This window comes from Phyllostomus hastatus, unplaced genomic scaffold, assembly GCF_019186645.2.
Source record: "Phyllostomus hastatus isolate PE091 unplaced genomic scaffold, TTU_PhHast_1.1 phas_contig_16, whole genome shotgun sequence".
NCBI classification, from domain to species: Eukaryota; Metazoa; Chordata; class Mammalia; order Chiroptera; family Phyllostomidae; genus Phyllostomus; species Phyllostomus hastatus.
In genome coordinates, this window is record NW_025333643.1 from 16,381,184 (window position 1) to 16,389,092 (window position 7,909).

A 7,909-nucleotide genomic window follows, 5' to 3' on the forward strand; every position below is an offset into this window, starting at 1 on the left:
CAGCTCCTTCTTGTCTGTAAGGTCTCTTTTGAGCAATCAGCTGACAGTCTTATGGTAACTCCTTTGTAGGCAACTGCCTCCTTATCTCTTGCTGCTTCTAGACTTCTCTCCTTCATTTTAATCTTGGGTAATGTAATTGTGATGTGCCCTGGTGTGTCCCTCCTTGGGTCCAACTTCTTTGGGACTCTCTGAGCTTCCTGGACTTCCTGGAAGTCTATTTCCTTTGCCAGATTGAGGAAGTTCTCCTTCATTATTTGTTCAAATAAGATTTCAATTTCTTGTTCTTCCTCTTCTCCTTCTGGTATCCCTATGATTTGGATGTAGGAACATTTAAAGATGTCCTGGAGCCTAAGCCTCTTCTCATTTTTTTTGAATTCTTGTTTCTTCCTTCTTTTCTGTTTGGTTGTTTCTTTCTTCCTTCTGGTCCACTCTATTGATTTGAGTTCCAGTTTCCTTCCCATCACTATTGGTTCCCTGTGCATTTTCCTTTATTTCATTTAGCATAGCTTTCATTTTTTCATCTAATTTGCGAACAAATTCAACCAATTCTGTGAGCATCCTGATTACCAGTGCTTTGAACTGTGCATCTGATAGGTTGGTAATCTCTTTGTCGTACTTAGTACTTAGTTGTACTTTCTCTGGAGCTTTGATCTGTTCTTCCGTTTGGGCCATTTTTTTGGTCTTGATGCACCTGTTATATAGTGAGGGGCAGAGCCTTAGGTGTTCACCAAGGTGGGGCAACCCAGTCACTGGGTTGTGATGCTGTTTGTGGGGCAGGGGTCTGAGAGGGAACAATGGTGCTTGCTCCACTCTCTGCCAGATATCAGTCCTTTCCCCCACTTCCCCCAAGCAAACTGGGCCCTTCTGGTGCTGATTCCTGGGTGGGTGGGTTTGTGTACATTCTAGGACCCTGTGGGTCTCTCCAACAAACTCTCCTGTGAGGCTGGGAATCTCTCCCAGCACCTCACCCCACACAGGTGTTTTCAATTGGTGTTTTGAGGCTTTATTTCCCCACACTGGGACCCTGGCTTATGTGGTCTGTCTCGCTCCCCAGTTTCACCTGGATTATCTGCACAAGAATGTTGGGACCGCCTGGTCTGCCAGCTGCCTAGTGCGCCATGTCCCTCCACAATCGGCCGCCTTGCTGGGTCTGCCCGCTGCCGCTTTGTCACAAGCCCTCTCCGCTCTGCTGCTGGACTTTGCCCCTCCTACCAGTCTGGATGAATGTTTCTTCTTTAATTCCTTGGTTGTCAGACTTCCATACAGTTCAGTTTCTGTCAGTACTGCTTTTTGTTTGTTTGTTTCTAAAATTTTGTTGTCCTTATTTTGGTTGTGCGAGGAGGCACAGTACGTCTACCTAGGCCTCCATCTTGGCCCTAAATTGAGGATCTTGAAGTGGGAAGATTATTCCAGATTATCCAGGTGGGCCAATGTAATCACAAAGATCATTAGAAGAGGGATGCAGGAGAGTGAAGGGCAGAGGAAATGGCAATATGAAAGCAGAAGTCAGACTAGTATGCTCTTCAGATGGGGGGAGGGCCCACAGGCCAGGCGTGTAGATGGCCTCTAGGAGCTGGAAGAAACAAGGGAGCATGTCCTCCCCTAGGACCTCCACCAGGGATGCTGACCTGCCAATACCTTGATTTTAGGCCATGGAAACTGATTTCAGACTTCTGACCCCCAGAACTATAAGCTAAAATTTACAGTGTTTTAAGTCACAGAGGACATAGTAATTTGTTACAGTGGCCCTAGGAAACTCTCACAATATTATTTTTCGCAGGACAGAATTTGATCCTTACACTAGGTCTAATCTCAATTTATCTTCTTAACTGCCTTTGACTAAAGATGATACCATTGTTTATACCCATTCTATAAAGAAGGAAAGTGAAGCTTAAACAAGTCAAGTGCCTCAAAGGAAGTGGAGAAACCATAATTTGGGTCCAGGCACCAGAGCTCGAGGTCTGTGTCACTCAGCTTTGCCCCTACCAAGCAGAAGGGTCAGAAGGAGCAAAGATGCAGAGGTTGTGGGATCTTTGGATACCCTTTGGGTATTTTTGGATACGCTTTGCACTCTGGAGGAAGCTGGAGTGCAGGCCATGCCCTGGGAGCAGTGCCATGTTTTCCTTCCAACTGGCCTGTTCTGGCTGCAGAGCTCTCAGCCTGGCCTCCTCCAGGGTTCACAGCCATGAGGAAGAGGTGTGGACTGTGCGCTTGCTATAATAGCTTTGGTGGCTGGAGACTTTGGTCCCATTATGAGCAGTTGAAATATTTCACCTGTGCCCATTGGGTATCACATTTCATGAAGACCTGTTATCTAAGTTTTCACTAAGAAATAAGTCTCCCCTGGATGTGCTATACTGAGCTGCTGCCACCAGCTGTGTGTGTGTGCCCACGTGCAGATATGTTTGGTTGTGTTAGTGAGGGAATTATACCAAGCTATTGGCTTTGTCTCTCCAAATTCTGTGAGTCTAGCAGACCCATCTTTATTTACCACATGGGAATTCAGAAGATTGTACAACTAACTTGTAGAGAGAATTCCATCAATTAATGTAAGAGCCAGTCTTATGATGTTGATTTCCTGAGCTCCATGTTCAGCTCTGCTGAGACTAGGAGAGTACTAGCCCAGTTAACAGCAGGAAATATCCATATTTTTCTAAGCCTTTTAGATAATTCTTTCAGGTCACAGAGTGAGTGACTTCACCGTCTACTCTTCCTTTGCCCAGAGAAGCACACTGGTTAGAGCTAAGGCTGTAGAGACAGTCAGAATCCTGGTTTTGCTGCCTACAAGCTGGTAAACATAGCCAATCTCCACCCTTCCATACCCATTCAGTATTTGAAAGAGGATGGTTTCATTCTTCCAAACCCAGAAAGAGTGTCAGATCTTTCAAGAATCTCAGAGACCATCTGGCCCAATTTCCATATTTTGTAGGTAGAGAAATTTGACCAAGAACATAGAAGAGTAGGCAAATAGCCAAAAGAGAAATGGGTGACCATTTCATTTGTATGGACAACTGTCAGTGGAGGGTTGGCTGGTCACAGAAAAAAACATTACCATCAGAAGCATTTCTGGTAAACTATTAAGATCTATGATATGCTAATCCTTTGAACAACAATGGTTATTAGTCTTATTTTCAGACACGGTGTTCAATTATGCAGAGCACTCTAGTGCAACAGGCCCATGGAAATTTCTCAGCCATCGGTGCAGAGGCTATTTTAAATGAATATATTCAGCAGTTTCCTCAGACCTACTTATCATACACAGGAGACCAACTACCCATGGAAAATTAGTTTGCTACAAGGAGTGGTATGAGAGCTTTCAAACACTTCTTATTGCACAGTAGCCAAATAATTTTTTTGAAAAAAGATCTTACCTTCTTGCTTGCAGGACTGTTAGAAGGCTATATTCAAATCTCCAGGTAAGCAGAGGTTAGTTTCTTAGCCTTGTTCTGGGGAGCATCCTTACACAGAGAAATCAATACCCTGCTGTTGATGGGGCCCTCATGATACTCACCATCTGGTTATATGTATTAATTTGCAATGTGAAGGGAAGAAGGTTTAAAATAAATAGTTATAAAAAAACCCTACAGTACATCACATATATATATGCCTAATTCAATAACTGCATTGTGTGGACACTTACGGAAATCTCAGACCTCAAACACCTATCAGAGTCACTGCTCTTAGTATTGGAGCAATAAACTATTTTTGCTAAAATTCTCCTTTTTCCAGCCGTATTGTCTCACATCTCTGCTACAGACTGTGAGTAAACCAGGGGCCCTCTAAGGAGTCTTGAATAAAACCTCTGTCGACTAGGAGCTTGTTGAAGTCTAGGGAGGTGTGGCCATAGAAAACACTAAACAGGAGGTTCTGCCTAGGACTAGGTTGGTTTTTTTAAAAAATAGTTTACTTAAAACTGGCCCAAGCAGTACAGGGCAGGAGGGATGGGGCTTGGGATTGGCCTCTCAGTTGGACAAAATGCACTCTGTTGATGGGCATGGCTCCAGAGGAAGTCAGAAGGCAGAGCTTTGGATCTGTCTTTGTGTCACAGGGTGAAGGATTTTCAACAACCTGGGCCCAAAGCGTGGCATGACAAGCTTTCCAAGCCAATGCATTTAGCTGAAGAAAAGATTATGTAGACAGAGTAGAAAAATCAAGAGCCTTTTCTACAGAATCCGTTTAGCCTAGAAAGGATTTCATTCAGGAAAGAGTCCATGATTGGAACCTCTGGGGATGCTTTTGAAATGGATCTGGATATTTCTGGATGCATGGCAAATAGATTTTGGAACCACCTTTACCATGAAGATCATGCCTTCTTATATCCTCTGTTACCCTCTTTCCTTGGTCTGCCCATAGCAATAGGGATCCTTGAGGTTTTCTTTCAAGTGAGGAATGGATGCTAGAATGCCCCTCTCCCAGGACAAGCCCAGGAGCTTGCCCATTTTATCAATATATCACCTCGTCTGGATGCTTTAGTGTAGCTTTTCGGTCCATGTGAGTGAAAAGATATGGGAATACTTGTTATTCTAAGGACATTTTTGCAGTTCAGTCATACAGTCACTCTGTCCGACAGGAGAAGTTTTGCTCAAAGTCTGCAGCCCAGTTAATGTATGAAGGCAGCTGTGGGGTAATGGAGAAGATGCTGTATTGCTGTTCCATTGTGAGTGCATAGAGAAATAAACACAGTGTTGTCTGAATGTGACATGAGGGAGGGCAGAAATGAATAGGAGGATGACATGGAGGAGATACACTTTAGACTGGACAGCAAAGGCTGCTTGGAGGAAGCAGTATTTCAGCTGAGACTTGAACCTTGAGGAAAAGAATATTCCAGACAGAAGAAAATGGAAAATGAAAAGGAATCAGGGCAGGAGAGAGCCTGGTGTATTTGAAATTACAAAAAGGAAAAGCCATATATAAAGAGGGGGACTTGGTGAGGAAAAAGGAGAGAGCAAGGGTCAGAGAGGTTGGCAGGGTGAGACCCTAGAGAAGCTTGTAGGCCAGTGCAGGCATTTGGGTTTTATTCTGTGCACAGCAGAAAGCCATTAAAAGGTTCTAAGTGGGAAATCATGGGCTCTGTCTGACACATTTTAGTGAGAATCCAGCTAATGTGTGGAGGACAAGTTATTTTTAAAAAGCATGGGATCTAAGAGAAGGGGCCAGGAGTCTGTCACCAAAATCAGGCTAACAGTGACCAGTGACAATGGTTTGGCCTAGGGTGGTAGTTGAGGAGCAAGAACAAAGAAACAGGTGGAGAGACAAAGGGACAGACTCCCAGTATGGAGATGCTCTAGCTGTAGATGTAGGAGGAATCCCAAATATTAGCACAGTGGATGGCAGGGAACAGGGGCTCAAAGAAGAGTTGATCTGAAGTCTTTGCCCCTTGTGCACCTCTGGGCTGTATGGGAGGAAAATAGTTTTTTCTCTGCTATCCTAGGTTCTTGGCTGAGACCCCTCTATAATAAAAAGACAGATTAGCGTGAGAAAAACAAATGAAATTATGAATGTACTCATAGGAACCTCGTGAAGACGTAACACTCAGAGGCAGGCAGAGAACTGAAGCGATAAAAAAGAGTGGGGTCTAGGGGCTTTAGAAGGGAACAGGCGAGAAGAGATGTTTGGTAAACAAAGGTCTCCCTGTCATCTGGAGAAGTCTCTCTGGTGAAAAAGTTCTCTGGTAATAGCTTTCTGCTTGGTTCAGGCCCCCATCTAAATTCAGGCAGTTAACGGGAAAGGTAAAAAGTTTTTTCCTGAGTCACCTGGGTCTTGATTGCCTTCGGTTCCACATGCCAGTGTGATATATTCTGGGGTAACATATTCTGTTACCCTTCAGGGAAATCCTTTAACCTCTCTCAGTGAGGGTCAGAAGGGATGGCAGAGCTGCAAGTTCTTTGTATGTGGCAAGCCACCCAGAGGCAGGTGTCTTGGTGAGGATGGACATTTCTTGAGATGTCAGTGTCCATATGGATTTTACCAAGCACTCTTTGTGTTCACCAAAGAGGGTTTGAGTGCAGGTAGTCAGGAAAACTGCATTTTATTTCTGCCTCTGCCCTGACTTTGTGCTTAACTCCCTGTGGGCCCTTCCTATATATAGGCAGGGAAGCAGGCAGCTAACACTCCTTGCTCTTCTATTATTGACTTTGGATGAGTTTGTCCAGAGCCTTGTCAATTCACAGCTCATTTGGCTGATAGACAAGAGATGTGTGGCAACTAGGCTGCTACCACAGACCCATCTGAGGAAAATCCAACAGCAGTCCTGAGGCTCTTGAGGGCTTATTCATCATGGAGAACATTTGGGTGGTGGCTAATTATGTGCATTATGAATGCTAATTTGTGCTGGAAGCTGGGACAGTGTGTGTTAGCATTTAGCTCTAGTTAATGAAGTTGAGTTAAGCATTCAATATATCATCACTGAGCTCACAATCTCTCCTCTTGGCTAGAACAACATGGTGTAGAAAACTGAGAGCGATGGTGTTGAAGAGAACACATTCACGTAGTGAGTTTCTTCCTTGTAACTCTGAGCTGTCTCTGATGTTCAGTTTTGTGCTTGCACGGAATGAATGTGAGATAATTTTCAGTGGAATAAAGCCCTGGGCTGTGTTAAGAAAGAAGTATCCTTGTGATTTCTTATTAGCATAATCACAAAGAGCCCCTGTGTGGGTTCCAAGGAGGCCAACAGGAGCTCTGTGGTTTTTTAAATATATCTTCATGTTTTAAGAAGAAGAAAAGGAAGATGACATAAAAATACATTCAGCATGTCCTATTCAGCACATACCTTTTTTAAAAAGATTTTATTTATTTATTTCTTAGAGAGGGAAGGGAGGGAGAAAGAAAGAGAGAGAGAAACATCAATGTGCAGTTGCTGGGGGTCCTGGCCTGCAACCCAGGCATGTACCCTGACTGGGAATTGAACCTGTGACACTTTGGTTCACAGCCCATGCTCAATCCACTGAGCTATGCCAGCCAGGGCTAGCACATACCTAACTTTAATCATTGCTGAGAACTTTAACATACAGATGATAAACAAACTTACATTTAACCTTTGCAATAAAAAACCCCCCACCTATTTGCTCCACTGTCATTGGTGTTAAGAGCAGCTATTCATGTGAATCCCCAACACATCAATAAGATAATAAAGTCCTGGGTGAGCCATTTAATTTTCCTTTTATAGCTACCTTTCATGTTGGGCTAAAAGAAGGAAAATAAAACAGTGTCCTCTGTGAAGAACAGCTTATATTGACCTTGATTCGTAGGCACTCTTTCTCAGAGCTCAACTCCAGAGACTGGGCATTCAGGAGGATCTGGAAGGCAAGGGGCTGTCCTTCCCTGATGAGGCCAGTCCCCAGAGCCCCAGGCCTTCCAGAAAGGCTGGTTGGACAGCTTAGGCTGTCCTTCACCTAAGTCCTCACCCTCCACCCCCAGCCAGACCTTTAGTCCTGCTTCTTGGTCCTCCAGTGGGAATTAGCACATTATCCTGCTGCATTGAGTGTTCTATAGTTTTGTGGGTCAAGGAAAAGTCTACCTTTCCTAGGGGTGCCTACCACTGTGCCAGGTACTTGATTGAAATATGATATTTCTCTTGGTCTTCACCACAGCCTCACTGCGGCCAGTGCTCCTAGGATCTCCAAAACTTCAAAGAGAAAACGTGAGGGCACATAGCTAGCAAGGGGAAGAAACTATTAAGTCAAACTGATTCCCTAATTCAGTGCTCTAAACTAAAGGTTGTAATTTTGTTTTTCTTTTCAGGGCACATAGTACCTATTTTTAGACCTCTGGGCCCTGAAGGCCATATATTCTTTGTTACAACTCACTTCTCTTGTTGTAGAAGAAATGCACCATAGACAATATGTAAATGACAGGTGTGGCCAGATTCAGCCTATGGGCCATAGTTTTCCAAGCCCTGTTCCTAAATACT